Source organism: Eubalaena glacialis, chromosome 11, assembly GCF_028564815.1.
Source record: "Eubalaena glacialis isolate mEubGla1 chromosome 11, mEubGla1.1.hap2.+ XY, whole genome shotgun sequence".
In the NCBI taxonomy this organism is placed as follows: Eukaryota; Metazoa; Chordata; class Mammalia; order Artiodactyla; family Balaenidae; genus Eubalaena; species Eubalaena glacialis.
This window is the reverse complement of record NC_083726.1, coordinates 44,110,603-44,127,736: the sequence shown is the minus strand read 5'-3', so window position 1 is coordinate 44,127,736 and position 17,134 is coordinate 44,110,603.

Here is a 17,134-nt window from a genome sequence, read left to right as displayed (position 1 = left end):
TGGAAGCACAGAGTCTTAATCGCTGGACCACCAGGGAAGTGCCTGTCATTAATTTTGAAAAGTTCTCAGAAATTATTACTTCAAATATTTCTTCTGCTTTGTTTTCTTTTTCTCCTTCTGCTATTCCAATTACAAGTATGTTATATTTTTTGAAGTTGTCTCATAGTCTTGAATGTTCTGGCCTTTTTTTATTATTCTTTTTCTCTGTGAATTTCAGTTTGGGAAGTTTCTATGTACCTGTAATCACTAACATAATGAAACACTGATACATTATCTTAAGACATCTGGCTGCAGCATACCCATAGAAAAGATGGGCAGTATAAGTTTAGTCCTTTGTGTTTTCAGGTAATATGTGTTCCATTTATCATTACATTGTTTGCTATTTAATTTGGGAGGATAAAAATACTAATACATTATCAGTATTCTGTATAATCTAATACACAGTTTTTTCCCTTATTACGTTTTCAAAATCCAGCAGTCATATTTTTTAATCTCCAAATATATTTCTTGCATCTTTAATGACTCCTTACTCTAGTTTTCTTGAACTTTAATACATTTATAGATTATAGGTTTTTTAAAGTTTCTCTATTTTCTTATGAGTAAGTTTATTTTATAGGTGGGTGTTTGTTTTACTTCCTCAGATTAGTCTCAATTTAAAGTGTACACTTTTCAATACATTGGCCAGCTTTTTGGTTTACTTAACCTTAGAGAGGTAAGTTTGTGTTTGAATAATGTTGAGGTTGAGATGAACTGTAAGAAATTGAATGAGGCCCTATGCAAATCATAAAAGCAAGAAGAGGAAAACATAGGTTTATTATAATTTTACTTTGGAAGATTAGTGATCAAGGACATTACATTTGGATGCAATCAGAGCATGGATTTTCTCTTCATTGCTGAAGAGCTTCTCCTCTGTAATTATGGAGTAGTCCCAGCCCTTTTCATAAAATTATTCTCACTGGATTGACAGCTCTCACCGGGAATGAGCCTCAGCTACCTCCCTGATTTAGTTAAAAGTGTAATGTGGCAATAATCTGTACAGCAGGTTCCCTCCCCTGTATGAACTCTGGCATCCAAAAAATTTCTGGTGGTATGTTTAATTGGGACCAAGTTATACTTCTTACCAACTGCTCTGCAACCCACACTTTTATCCAGCTCTTGTCATTCAAAATGAGCTAGTGGTAATAATTCCTTCAGTTCTTTCTAAGATAGGCTACAGTCTTATATGCAGTGAATTATGGGGTGACATGGCTTCTCAGTACATTCTCACCTCCTCTCTGGCCTGTAGACTCCTCAAATCTTTGAAACAATAACCATATTCTTTTCCAAGTTTCATTGTTGATACATATTGTTTACTATACTATATTCCCTTGGTAATTTAATGATGATTTTATGAGATAATAATGGTACATGGCTAAAAAAGTGTGGATTTGTATTTTGTACTTTTATTATAATCTATGTTTAAAGTATTAAGTCAATTAACTGCTACCAATCACAAATGTTATATTCATCTAAATTTTACCACAGTGAAGTCCTCTCTCTTTATTTCCTCTGGATGCTTTTGAGATTTTCTCTTTACCTGGTTTTCAGCAGTTTGATTAGTTTAGTTTTCATAAAGGTTTACCTTGGAGTTTGTTGAGATTCTTAGGTCTGTAGGTTTGTAGTCTTTCTCAAACTTGGGAAATTGTTAGCTATTATTTCAAATTTTTTTCTCTTATTCCCTCTCTTTCTTCTCTCCTTTTGAGCCCACAATTGCATGCATGCTAGACTGTCTGTTACTATCCTGTAGGTCACTGATGCTCTGTTCATTTTTTTCATCTTTTTTTGTCTATGCATAATTTTGTATAATTTCTATGGCTCTGTGTTCAAGTTCACTGATCGTTTTTTGTCTTAGTCTGTTCAGGCTGCAATACAACAAAAATACCATAGACGATTGGCTTAAACAACAGATACTTATTTCTCATAGTTTTAGAGGCTGGGAAGTCCAAGATCAAGACTGGCAGACTTAATGTCTAGTGAGGGTCCACTTCCTAGTTCTTAGATGGGCCCGATATGGTAGACAGGGCAAAGGAGCTCTCTGGGGTCTCTTTTATAAGGGCTTCACCCTCATGATTTAATCATCTTCTAAAGGACCCACCTCCAAATGCCATTACCTTGGGGATGAAGATTCACTATATGAATTTTGGGGGGAAATAAACAGCCTATATTATGATCTATTTTATTTTTCATCTCAGATATTGTATTTTTTATGTCAAAAAGTTCAGTTTAATTCTTTGTGTTTTTCAGCTGTCTCTTTTTCATGATCATGTTTTTCTATACCTTCTTGTCCATATGGATTGTAATTAAAATAGCTGTTGTGATGTCTTTGTCTGCTAATTCCATCATCTGTGCAATTTCTGAGTTGGTTCTAGTGATTTATTGAAATTCTCTTTGCATTAATTCAATTCCAATATGTCCCCTAAAAATCTCTAACAAAAAATTATTAGAGCCAATTATTCAGACGAGATCGGGTGCATTCAGGATGGTATGGCCATAGATGAAGCCAATTATTCATAGTAACCAAAAACTGGAAAACAATCCAAATAGATAGTCAAATTTTGGTATATTTATTCAACAAAATACTATTCGGTAATAAAAGGAAACAAACTGCTGATACACTCAAAAACATAGAAGAATTTCACAGACACATGTTGAATGAACAGCGTCGGACACCATTCAGGGTAGATATAGTCAGAGTAGATATAGTAAAATTCTATTTACATGCATTTCTAGAACACAGAGATCTAACTTATGATTATAGGAATCAGAACAATGGTGGTCAGCGGGAAGCAGGGGAGGGGTGATCAACTGGAAGGGAGTAGAAACGGACTTTCTCTGGTGATGTAATTGAACTCTACAATGATTAGAATGTTGGTCACATAGATTTATATACTTGCCAGTTCATCTAATAGTACTCTTAAAATCTGTGCATTTCACTGTAGGTAAAGTATAGCTCAGTTTATAATGTTATAGAAATTATCTGCACTAAAAAGAAATAGTTCAAAAAGTAAAAACAAAACAAAATGAAAAAAATTGCAGCCTACAAACAAAGTGTCAAAATCTTAACTATCAGGAAATTTGGGGAATCAATAGGGAAAAGATGCCTCTCTAATAAAACATTAAGGAAAAACAATAAAAACATGTATTTTTCCAAATAGTAAGTTAAAATGACAATAAAATGCATGAAGAATGGTAAACTCCCTTCGTAATTGGAGAAATGAAATTTTAAATCACAGTGAGATATATTTTTTTACCTTCCAAAAGTGTTCATTATAAATGTCACATAATTTCATATTTCAATACTTTTCATATGGTAGACCCTCAAGTAGTCAGTGAATGAATAAACTAATGCTAATTTAATTTAAATAGCCCATGCTTAAATTAAATAATATTAAAACACTAAATTATACATTTTTAATTTAAAAAGAAGAATACATCCTTAAGATCTAACAATAAAACATATCTCAAATTATATAGGAGGCAAAGCTATAACAGAAGTATGAATTTCAGAGCTTTCATTATTTAAAAATATAGAATAAAAATAAGTTAAAAACATATTTATCTCTTGTTCTAAAATCACTATAAAATAATCCTTAACAAAGAATATTAAAAAATAAACACAAAAATTATAAATAAGTTAATTAAAATAAAGACAAAAACAGAATTGACTGTTATCAGGAGCTGATTCTTTGAGGCAATAACAGTAAAATTAAAAATGTAGTGATAAACCTTATCAAAAAAAAAGAAAAACAAGCATAAATAAAATAAATAATATCCTGAGGAGATTATAACTTGTAAGAAATACACTGTACACATTTTAATCTAATAAATTTTTTAAAGGATTTTCTTTTAATTATCAAATGTTTCTGAAGAAGAATCAGAAATTTAAAAAATACAGATAATCAAGGATGATAATGAAAAGCTAAAAAACCCCAAAGAGTGAGGAATAAAACTATGAAAATTTACTGAAGACCTAAAAGATCGGGAAAAGGAAGAGATGTATCATGAGAAATAGAGGAACAAATAAATAAACCTATGTTTAAATATCACCTCAACCAATGATAAAAGAAATTAACCAAAAACTAATTCTAAAGTTCATTAAAGGAATAAGGTAGGAATTCTATGACAAATATAGCTATAACTTTTTCTAATTAATGAAGAAGGACATGAAAGACAGAAGTTAAAATACATTACAAAGAGCATCCATAAACAGATTTATGTTTATATTTTAATTTAGTTTGTGATAAAGACAGTATTTCAAGTAAAAATGAAAATGTGGACTATTCTATTACTAGAATTTGAACAACTGGATTTACATATTTAAAAAAATAGAATAGAACTGTGTGCCTGTGGAAATTCCAGGTTAATTAACACTACAAAAGTCACAGAAGAAAATACAAGTTAATATTGGTAGGGATATTTTCTAAGTAAAACACAAAAGCCAAAGGAAAAGACTGACAGATTTTATTTCATAAAAACTAAAGCCTCCCTAAAACAAAATAAATCATAAATAAAGTTAACATTTCAACAAAGTGCTGGGGAAAACTTTGCACCTTATATTACTGACAAAGATTGCTGTCCAGAATATATACAGAGTTCCTAAAGTCAATTTTAAAAAATAAAATAAAAGAAAAATAATGGGCAGGATATAAGGAGGCAAGTCACAAACGATAGTAACAAATGTCTACATAAATATATATGAAAAGATGTTCACCCTGACTAGTTATAAGAAAAATGCAAATTAAAAGGAATTGTGTCTCATAAATTTGACAAGAATTACAGTGACAATATCAAGGCTTGGCAAGTATACAAGAAATAGTACTTTTGTACACTTTTAGTGAGAGTATAAATTGAAGAAACCATTCTGGAAAACACCTTGACAGTTTATCAAAATAAAATTATACATATCCATTGCCTCAGCAGTTCTACGTCTCAGAAACAATTCAAGAGAAATATTCACAGATGAGCATCAAAATGTATATAGTAGAATGATTTCTTTCTTGTGGTAGTGAAAATTGGAAACCTAAGTGTCCATCAAAAAATTATTTTTAATAATATTGTAATGTATTACATGGGTTTTTATTTTTTATTTTTTTATTTTTTTAACATCTTTATTGGAATATAATTGCTTTACAATGTTGTGTTAGTTTCTGCTGTATAACAAAGTGAATCAGCCATACATATACATATAACCCCATATACCCTCCTTCTTCTGTCTCCCTCCTACCCTCCCTATCCCACCCCTCTAGGTGGTCACAAGGCAAGGAGATCTCCCTGTGCTATGTGGCTGCTTCCCAATAGCTATTTTAAATTTGGTAATGTATATATGTCAATGCCACTCTCTGACTTCGTCCCAGCTTACCCTTCCCCTCCCCGTGTCCTAAAGTCCATTCTCTATGTCTGTGACTTTATTCCTGTCCTGCCCCTAGGCTCTTCAGAACCTTTTTGTTTTCTTTAGATTCCATATATATGTGTTAGCATATGATATTTGTTTATCTCTTTCTGACTTACTTCACCTGTTATGACAGACTCTAGGTCCATCCACCTCACTACAAATAACTCAATTTCGTTTCTTTTTATGGCTGAGTAATATTCCATTGTGTATATGTGCCACATCTTCTTTATCCATTCATCTGTCGATGGGCACTTAGGTTGCTTCCATGTCCTGACTATTGTAAGTAGTGCTGCAATGAACATTGTGAACGTGACTCTTTTTGAATTATGGTTTTCTCAGGATATTTGCCCAGTAGTGGGATTGCTGGGTCATACGGTAGTTCTATTTTTAGTTTTCTAAGGAACGTCCATACTGTTCTCCATAGTGGCTGGGTCAATTTGCATTCCCACCAACAGTGCAAGAGGGTTCCTTTTTCTCCACACCCCCTCTAGCATTTATTGTTTGTAGATTTTTTGATGATGGCCATTCTGACTGGTGTGAGGTGATACCTCATTGTAGTTTTGATTTGCATTTATCTAATAATTAGTGATGTTGAGGAGCTTTTCATGTGCCTCTTGGCCATCTGTACGTCTTTGGAGAAATGTCTATTTAGGTCGTCTGCCCATTTTTGGATTGAGTTGTTTGTTTTCTTTTTCTTATTGAGCTCCATGAGCTTCTTGTATATTTTGGAGATTAAACTTTTGTCAGTTGCTTCGTTTGCAAATATTTTCTTCCATTCTGAAGGTAGTCCTTTCGTCTTGTTTATGGTTTCCTTTACTATGCAAAAGCTATTAAGTTTTATTAGGTCCCATTTGTTTATTTTTGTTTTTATTTCCATTTCTCTAGGAGGTAGGTCAAAAAGGATCTTGCTGTGATTTAGGTCATAGAGCATTCGGCCTATGTTTTCCTCTAAGAGTTTTATAGTGTCTGGCCTTACATTTAGGTGTTTAATCCATTTTGAGTTTATTTTTGTGTATGGTGTTAGGGAGTGTTCTAATTTCATTCTTTTACATGTAGCTGTCCAGTTTTCCCAGCACCACTTATTGAAGAGGCTGTCGTTTCTCCATTGTATGTTATTACCCCCTTTATCAAAGATAAGGTGAACATATGTGCATGGGTTTATCTCTGGGCTCTCTATCCTGTTCCATTGATCTATATTTCTGTTTTTGTGCCAGTACCATACTGTCTTGATTACTATACCTTTGTAGTATAGTCTGAAGTTAGGGAACCTGACTCCTCCAGCTCCGTTTTTCTTTCTCAAGATTGCGTTGGCTATTTGGGGTCTTTTGTGTTTCCATACAAATTGTGAAATTTTTTGTTCTAGTTCTGTGAAAAATGCCGCTGGTAGTTTGATCGGGATTGCATTGAATGTGTAGATTGCTTTGGGTAGTATAGTCATTTTCACAATGTTGATTCTTCCAATCCAAGAACATGGTATATCTCTCCATCTGTTTGTATAACCTTTAATTTCTTTCATCAGTGTTTTACAGTTTTTGCATACAGGTCTTTTGTCTCCTTAGGTAGGTTTATTCCTAGGTATTTTATTCTTTTTGTTACAGTGGTAAATGGGAGTGTTTCCTTAATTTCTCTTTCAGATTTTTCATCGTTAGTGTATAGGAATGCAAGAGATTTCTGTGCATTAATTTTGTATCCTGCTACTTTACCAAATTCATTGATTAGCTCTAGTAGTTTTCTGGTAGCTTCTTTAGGCTTATCTATATATAGTATCATGTCATCTGCAAAAAGTGACAATTTTACTTCTTCTTTTCTGATTTGGATTCCTTTTATTTCTTTTTCTTCTCTGATTGCTGTGGCTAAAACTTCCATAACTATGTTGAATAATAGTGGTGAGTGTGGGCAACCTTGTCTTGCTCCTGATCTTAGAAGAAACGGTTTCAGTTTTTCACCAGAGAATGATGTTGGCTGTGGGTTTGTCATATATGGCCTTTATTATGTTAACATAAGTTCCCTCTATGCCTACTTTCTGGAGGGTTTTTATCATAAATGGTGTTGAATTTTGTCGAAAGCTTTTTCTGCATCTATTGAGATGGTCATATGGTTTTTCTCCTTCAATTTGTTAATATGGTGTATCACATTGATTGATTTGCATTTATTGAAGAATCATTGCATTCCTGGGATAAACCCCACTTGATCATGGTGTATGATCCTTTTAATGTGTTGTTGGATTCTGTTTGCTAGTATTTTGTTGAGGATTTTTGCATCTATATTCATCAGTGACATTGGCCTGTAGTTTTCTTTCTTTGGGACATCTTTGTCTGGTTTTGGTATCAGGGTGATGGTGGCCTTATAGAATGAGTTTGGGAGTGTTCCTCCCTCTGCTATATTTTGGAATAGTTTGAGAAGGATAGGTGTTAGCTCTTCTCTAGATGTTTGATAGAATTTGCCTGTGAAGCCATCTTGTCCTGGGCTTTTGTTTGTTGGAAGATTTTTAATCAGTCTCAATTTCAGTGCTTGTGATTTGTCTGTTTATATTTTCTATTTCTTCCTGGTTTGGTCTCAGAAGGTTGTGCTTTTCTAAGAATTTATCCATTTCTTCCAGTTTGTCCATTTTATTGACATATAGTTGCTTTAGTAATCTCCCTTGATCCTTTGTATTTCTGCAGTGTCAGTTGTTGCTTCTCTTTTTTCATTTCTAATTCTATTGATTGGAGTCTTCTCCATTTTTTTGTTGATGAGTCTGGCTAATGGTTTATCAATTTTGTTTATCTTCTCAAAAAATCAGCTTTTAGTTTTATTGATCTTTGCTATTGTTTCCTTCATTTATTTTTCATTTATTTCTGATCTGATTTTTATGATTTCTTTCCTTCTGCTAACTTTGGGGTTCTTTTGTTCTTCTTTCCCTAATTGCTTTAGGTGTAAGCTTATGTTGTTTATGTGAGATGTTTGATTTTTCTTGAGGTAGGCTTGTATAGCTATAAACTTCCCTCTTAGAACTGCTTTTGCTGCATCCCATAGGTTTCAGGTCATCATGTTTTCATTGTCATTTGTTTCTAGTTATTTATTATTTCCTCTTTGATTTCTTCAGTGATCTCTTGGTTATTTAGTAGTGTATTGTTTAGCCTCCATGTGTTTGTACTTTTTACAACTTTTTCCTGTAATTGATATCTAGTCTCATAGCGTTCTGGTCGGAAAAGATACTTGATATGATTTCAATTTTCTCTAAATTTACCAAGGCTTGATTTGTGACCCAAGATTTGATCTACCATGGAGAATGTTCCTTGAGCACTTGAGAAGAAAGTGTATTCTGTTGTTTTTGGAATGAATGTCCTATAAATATCAATCAAGTCCATCTTTTTTAATGTGTCATTTAAACTTGTGTTTCCTAATTTATTTTCATTTTGGATGATCTGTCCATTGGTGAAAGTGGGGTGTTAAAGTCCCCTACTATGATTGTTTTAACATTGATTTCCCCTTTTATGGCTGTTAGCATCTTCCTTATGTATTGAGGTGCTCCTATGTTGGGTGCATAAATATTTACAATTGCTATATCTTCTTCTTGGATTGATCCCTTGATCATTATGTAGTGTCCTTCTTTGTCTCTTGTAATAGTCTTTATTTTAAAGTCTATTTTGTCTGATATGAGAATTGCTACTCCACTTTCTTTTGAGTTCCATTTGTATGGAATATCTTTTTCCATCCCTTCACTTTCAGTCTGTATGTATCCCTAGGTCTGAAGTGGGTCTCTTGTAGACAGCATATATACGGGTCTTGTTTTTGTATCCATTCAGCCAGTCTATGTCTTTCGGTTGGAGTATTTAATCCATTTACATTTAAGGTAATTATCGATATGTATGTTCCTATTACCAGTTTCTTAATTGTTTTGGGTTTGTTATTATAGGTCTTTTCCTTCTCTTGTGTTTCCAGCCTAGAGAAGTTCCTTTAGCATTTGTTGTAAAGCTGGTTTAATGGTGCTAAATTCTCTTAACTTTTGCTTGTCTGTAAAGATTTTAATTTCTCCGTCGAATCTGAATGAGATCCTTGCTGGGTAGAGGAGTCTTGGTTGTAGGTTTTTCCCTTTCATCACTTTAAATATGTCCTGCCACTCCCTTCTGGCTTGCAGAATTTCTGCTGAAAGATCAGCTGTTAACCTTATGGGTATTCCCTTTTATATTATTTGTTTTTTTTTCCCTTTCTGCTTTTAATATTGTTTCTTTATATTTAAATTTTGATAGTTTGATTAATATGTGTCTTGGTGTGTTTCTCCTTGGATTTATCCTGTATGGGATTCTCTGTGCTTCCTGGACTTGATTGACTATTTCTTTTTCCATATTAGGGAAGTTTTCAACTATAATCTCTTCAAATATTTTCTCAGTCCCTTTCTTTTTCTCTTCTTCTGGGAACCCTATGATTCGAATGTTAGTACTTTTAATGTTGTTCCAGAGGTCTCTAAGACTGTCCTCAATTCTTTTCATTCTTTTTTCTTTATTCTGCTCTGTGGTAGTTATTTCCATTATTTTATCTTCCACGTCACTTATTTGTTCTTCTGCCTATGTTATTCTGCTGTTGATTCCTTCCAGAAAATTTTAAATTTCATTTATTGTGTTGTTCATCATTGTTTGTTTGCTCTTTAGTTCTTCTAAGTCCTTGTTAAATGCTTCTTGTATTTTCTCAATTCTGTTTCCAAGATTTTGGATCATTTTTACTATCATTACTCTGAATTCTTCTTCAGGTAGACTGCCTATTTCCCCTTCATTTCTTTGGTCTGATGGGTTTTTACTTTGCTCCTTCATCTGCTGCATATTTCTCTGTCTTCTTATTTTGCCTAACTTACTGTGTTTGTGGTCTCCTTTTCGCAGGCTGCAGGTTCGTAGTTCCTGTTGTTTTTGGTGTCTGCCCCCAGGGGGTAAGGTTGGTTCAGTGGGTTGTGTAGGCTTCCTGGTGGAGGGGGCTGGTGCCTGTGTTCTGGTGGATGAGGCTGAATCTTGTCTTTCTGGTGAGCAGGACCATATCCAGTGGTGTCTTTGGGGTGTCTGTGACCTTATTATGATTTTAGGCAGCCTCTCTATTAATGGCTAGTGTTGTGTTCTTGTCTTGCTAGTTGTTTGGCATGGGGTGTCCAGCACTAGAGCTTGCTAGTCATTGAGTGGAGCTGGGTCGTAGTGTTGAGATGGAGATCAGTGGGAGAGCCCTCGCCGATCGATATTATGTAGGGCTGGGAGGTCTCTGGTGGTCCTATGTTCTGAACTCATCTCTCCCACCTCAAAGTCTCAGGCCTGACACCTGGCCAGAGCACCAAAACACTGTCAGCCACACGGCTCAGAAGAAAAGGGAGAAATAAATGAAAGAAAATAAATAAATAAAATAAAATAAACAAGGTTATTAAAATAAAAAAAATTTTTAAGTAATAAAAAAAAAGAGGGCAACCAAAGCAATAAACAAATCCAGCAAAGATAACAAGTGCTAAAAACTATACTAAGATACACGTAAAATTCAGAAACTAGTCAGTCACAGACAGCAAACCCCAAGTCTACATTTGCTCCCTAGGTCCACTGCCTCAATTTTGGGATAATTCATTGTCTATTCAGGTATTCCACAGATGCAGGGCACATCAAGTTGATTGTGGAGATTTAATCCGCTGCTCTTGAGGCTCCTGGGAGAAATTTCCCTTTCTCTTCTTTGTTCACACAGCTCCTTTGGTTCAGCTTTGGATTTGGCCCCACCTCTGCGTGTAGGTCACCTGAGGACATCTGTTCTTCAGCCAGACAGGACAGGGTTAAAGGAACGGCTGATTAGGGGGCTCTGGCTCACTCAGGCCAGGGGGAGGGAGTGGTACAGAATGTGGGGCGAGCCTGCGGAGCAGAGTCTGGTGTGACTTTTCAACAGCCTGAGATGCACCGTGTGTTCTCCCAGGGAAGTTGTCCCTGGATCATGGGACCCTGACAGTGGCGGGCTGCACAGGCTCCCAGGAGGGGAGGTGTGGATAGTGACCTGCGCTCGCACACAGGCTTCTTGGTGGCTGCAGCAGCAGCCTTAGCATTTCATGCCCATGTCTGTTGTCCGTGCTGATAGCCGTGGCTCACGCCCATCTCTGAAGCTTGTTTAGACGGTGCTCTGAATCCCCTCTCCTCGCGCACTCTGAAACAATGGTCTCTTGACTCTTAGGCAGTTCCAGACTTTTTCCCGGACTCCCTCCCAGCTAGCTGTGGAGCACTAGTCCCCTTCAGGCTGTGTTCACGCAGCCAACCCCAGTCCTCTCCCTGGGATCCGACCTCCGAATTCCGAGCCTCAGCTCCCAGCCCCCGCCCGTCCCGGCGGGTGAGCAGACAAGCCTCTCAGGCTGGTGAGTGCTGGTTGGCACCGATCCTCTGTGCGGGAATCTCTCCGCTTTGCCCTCTGCACCCCTGTTGCTGCGCTCTCCTCCGCGGCTCCAAAGCTTCCCCCCACCCCCACCCCCTGCTTCCGCCAGTGAAGGGGCTTCCTAGTGCATGGAAGCTTTTCCTCCTTCACAGCTCCCTCCCAGAGGTGCAGGTCCTGTCTCTATTCTTTTTTTTTTTTTTTTTTTTTCTGTCTCTATTCTTTTGTCTTTGTTATTTCTTTTTTCTTTTGCCCTATCCAGGTACATGGGGAGTTTCTTGCCTTTTTTGAAGTCTGAGGTCCTCTGCCAGCGTTCAGTAGGTGTTCTGTAGGAGTTGTTCCACATGTAGATGTATTTTTTAATGTATTTGTGGGGAGGAAGGTGATCTCCACATCTTACTCCTCCACCATCTTGAAGGTCCTCCCCCTACATGGCTTTTTAAATGAATGAGATAGACTTTTATGTACTTGTACAAACTCTCAGCCCTACTCTATAAAAATGGAAGTTACAAGATACAAACACTAAAGGTCAAAGTATCAATTTCCATCTAATAGAAATCCCAGAAAGAAAAAAATAAATAAGAAAATGGAGAGGAGGGACTCCCCTGGTGGCACAGTGGTTAAGAATCCGCCTGCCAACGCAGGGGACCCAGGTTCGAGCCCTGGTCTGGGAAGATCCCACATGCCGCGGAGCAACTAAGCCTGTGTGCCACAACTACTGAGGCCACGTGCCATAACTACTGAAGCCCGTGCACCTAGAGCCCATGCCCCAAACAAGAGAAGCCACCGCAATGAGAATCCCGCTCACTGCAATGAAGAGTAGCCTCCGCTCGCCACAACTAGAGAAAGCCCACACGCAGCAACGAAAACCCAACGCAGCCAAAAATTTAAAAAGGAAAAGATAATGGAGAGGAAAGAACTAAAGATATAATAGTCATGAAATCTTCATAACTAAAGAAAAATACATGCCCTCAGGTGAGAAGCCTCATAGAGTACAAAGCAGACCAGAAAAGATAAAATAATACATATTTATAAATAGTACAGAAATATTTAAAAACATTAAACACAAAGAGAAATTCTCAACATTTGTAGGATAAAATGGTAATGTTAAATTTGAATCATTGGCCTGAGGTTCCCAAAGAGCAACATTGGATGTAAAAAGTTAAAAAACTAAAGTACTATATAGAGGATAAAGTATGGATTATTTTGTGAAGGATGTTGAAATAATTGGTTCACTATACTATGTAAAACACAAAGGAATTATGACTCTTCACAGAAATAAGCTCCATGGATCGAAGATACATTGTGAAAAGAAAAGCAGAATTAGTGGAAAGTGTACTCTAACATCTTTTCTCTCTCTATGGAGAATGACTTTTAAATAAGACCAGAAGGCATTAATGAGGTAAAGAAAAATCATGTATAATATTACATCAAAAGTAAAGATTTCCTCAGACAAGGCCCCCTCAGATAAAGTTAGCAGTAAGAGGGTATTTGCAACATCCAAAAGTGACAAAAGGATTAAGATCTGGAATATCAAGGAAGTCTTAAAAATTATCAAGAAAAAAGGAAACCAGTAATAACTTATAATGTAAAATAATATGAAAAAAATTATATATCTGGATCACTTTGCTGTACTTCTGACACTAACAAAATATTGTAAGTCAACTATACTTCAATTTTTTAAAAAAGGCTATAAAAGAAATAAGGAAACCACAAAAAATTGAGAAAGGATATGAATAGGCAATTTATAGACACAAACACCATTAAATATACAAAAAGGAAACCAGCTTCAGTAGTAATCACAGAAGTGCAAGTAAAAATAACAATGGCTACACTGCATGTTCATCATATTGGCAAAAATTCAAATAATATCAAGTATTGTTGCAGATTCAGGGAAGCAAAAACCCTGATGCACTATTTTTGGATGTAATCAGTAGCATTCATTTTGGAAATAAAATCTGTTAGTTAAATAAGGGTATGTACATCTAGAATCAAAAACAAGCTCTAGAGAAACTCTTGCTCAGGTACACAAATAGGCATGAATAAAAATGCTCATTGAAGTACAACAGTAGAAAAAAATTGGAAGCAATCTAGGTATCAATCAATAGAAGACTAGATAACCTAGGTGAGTACTAAAAGAGGATAATTCCAATATATTTATTTTTTAATCCAGTTCCATATGGGCTGAATGAAAAAAGTAAGAAATGTAATGCAACACATGTAGTAATATATGAATCTAATATTTATATGAAACTTATATAATTTATATATACATATATAAGTATATATGCATTATATGAAGCAATACTATATATTTTACCTTGACACATGTAAAGACATTTATGGAAGTATGAATTGGCAGGACAAAAATTAAGCACAAAAGGAAAGAAAGCATAAGGGGATGGGATCGTGCTGGGAGATGAAGGGTATAAAAATACAAAATAAAAATTTCTCATATACTGACTGATAACATACCGAGAAATATACCTCAATTTAGTTGGATGCACATGAGATCCTCCTCAAATTATAACATTCCACATGGGCAAGGGCATAGTGAAACAAGCACTCACATATACTGCTATTAGATGATACTTTTCAGGACATAAACTCTAATCTGTGTTTTTTTGGAATGTATAATAAACTAGTCAATTTCTAAGTCTATATTATTTTATAGGAGCAATTTCACCGCTCTTGACTATCAAGGCCACGTTTAACCACCCCAGTCTTAGCCTTTATCTAGTTTCTAAGATATTTCTCTTTTATTCATTCAACAGATGTTTACCAGACTCCAATTACATTCCACAAACTCTCTTAAAACTCATCCCTGTCCTTTATTGATTCCCCTTGCACTTCTGATTGCTCTATTATTTTATTTTTTATAATTTTGATCTACCTCTAAATCTGAAAATCTCTAAAATGAAACCATATTTTTGCCTAAAATACTCTTTAGACTAATCTTCTATTCTTATACTTCTCTATATTGTCAATTTCCAAATCCAAATCTATTTTTTCATCTGGATATTTACGCTTTCATAGCATTCTACTACCTCAAACTCAACATAAATCAGTTGAATCTCATTATTCTACCCCGAAACATCTCCCATTGCCAATTATGGTTGGCTTCTCTGGATGCATTGTTATCCCAATTGACCACTTAAATTAAAAAAAAAAAAAAAAGATTCATATATTTGTTTTTCTCTTTTCCTTCCCTGATCAATCACATCAACTCCCATAAATTCACATCTGTATTGACTTCCTATTGCTGTTGTAACATATTACTACAAACTTAGTGGCTTAAAGCAACATCAATTTATTATCTTACAGTTTTAGAGGACAGCGTCTGAAATGGGCTAAAATCAAGGTGTCAGTGGGACTGCATTCCTTACTGAGAGTTCTAGGGAAGAATTCATTTTTTTTGCCTTTTCCATCTTCTAGAGGCTACCCACCTTCCTTGGCTCATGGTCCCCTTCCATCTTCAAAGCCTGCAATGACTAGTTGAATCTTTTTTATGCTGCCATTTCTCTGGTTCTATTTTTTCTGTCTCCTTCTTCCTCGATGACCCTTTGGATTACACTGAACCCACCTGCATAATCCAGAATAATTTCCTGCATTAGCTGATTAGCAATCTTAATTCCAATCTCAACCTTAATTTCCCCCTCACCATGTAACATTCACAGTTTCTGAGGATTAGGATTTGGACATCTTTGTGGAGCCATTATTCTATCTATCACATTATCTAATCCAAATCAATTGAAATCTCACCTCCCCCACCCTTTTTTTTTTCATTTTTTTGCTTTTTTCCCCCTTATTTCATAATTTGGGACAAATCCTATGCAAAATTCTTTTCCTTCCGAGCACTTCTGGGAGTTCCACCAGTACCTCGCATGTACTTAAGCCAAGTCATATTTTTTAACGTTTCACCTGTACTGTTATCCCTCTTTTCTTCCTTAGCCTTGTTCATTAAATACAAGCATGTCTTCTGGTTAGTGATGTAGCCTTGGAGGATCACGATCACTGTTCCCAGCCTTGCCCACCATTTCTGCTGATGCTGCAATAGTGGCACTCAAATCCCAGAAGCATCAAATTTTTGAATTGGAGGAAAATGCTTCTTTCCTCTTTTTGTGTTATGTTCTACTAAAGGATAACACAGCAGAGTTGCTTGTTCCCATCTTAGAGACTTTTTAAAAAAACTTAGTTTTTACTTTAAAATATAGATCCATAGAGGAGACAAATCTAACTGGCAAAAATGATGTGTACTCAGCATCACTATTCCCCAAGGATGAAAAATGCCTGGTTTTGGTTTGAATATCTACAGATTGAGTCATTGACTCCCTCTTCTCTTAGGTCAAGTTTTCATCCAAGAAGCCTCCTCAGTTAGGCAGGATAGACTCTAGTAGACCTAATCACCATCACACAGACCACATCTATCTTAAACCAATGGTGGAAACAGCTTGCTTAAATGCAATCAGCTACAACCACAGCCTCTCACACCTATTCCTTTTTTACTTTTCCTTAATCGCAAAGCTTGCCCTGCAAGGGAGGTTCACGTAGTATTTATGTAATTGCAATAGCCACCACCGTCACCCTATTGTCTATATAATCCTCGCCCATCCAACATGACATCATTGATTAAGATTCCTAAATCAGTGCTACTTTTCTATTTGAGGATGTATAGTATTTTTCTGTGACCATTTGAAAAAAATCCAAACAATCTATCATTCAAATATCTTTCTAATATTTATAATATGACTTCCATTGTTTTGTTTTTAGCTATTGCCTTTCTTCATCCTAGTCCTTATGTCACACACTTTCTTTTTCAAATTATCTAAGTCACATCATCTTTAAGCATCCACCACAAATCCCCACTACCTCTCAATACAGTTGGGAAATTTTCTAGGACAATTTTAAGTCTTTTTAAAAATTCAGTAAATCAGTTGATGCTTAAATGACTGAGTAAGTACGGATTTTGTTTAATAGATGTCAGCTGATGCTTTATTGTACCTAGGTGAGAAGAGTATCTCTTAAAAATAAAAATTAAACAATTTATGCTAGGGTTAGCATTACTTTGTTATTACCCTCTCGGGCTAGCAGACCATTGATAACAGCCCCAGGTGTTACTCTGTCCTTTCTTGCTAGACTTAAACTCAATAATTCCAGGTTAAGTCTCATCCTGATATCCTCAAAAACCCAATTTGGCAATTCTATTATTTCCTGTCTGTACCCAGTACCCTTAGCAAGTCTCCTTTCCTGAGGCCACTGCCTGCCTTTTTAGAAAAATTCCCTTTTATCAGTGGCTCCAAACTCACAATATTTTTCAACTGGCTTGCCTTCAGTCCTTCTGGAAATGAC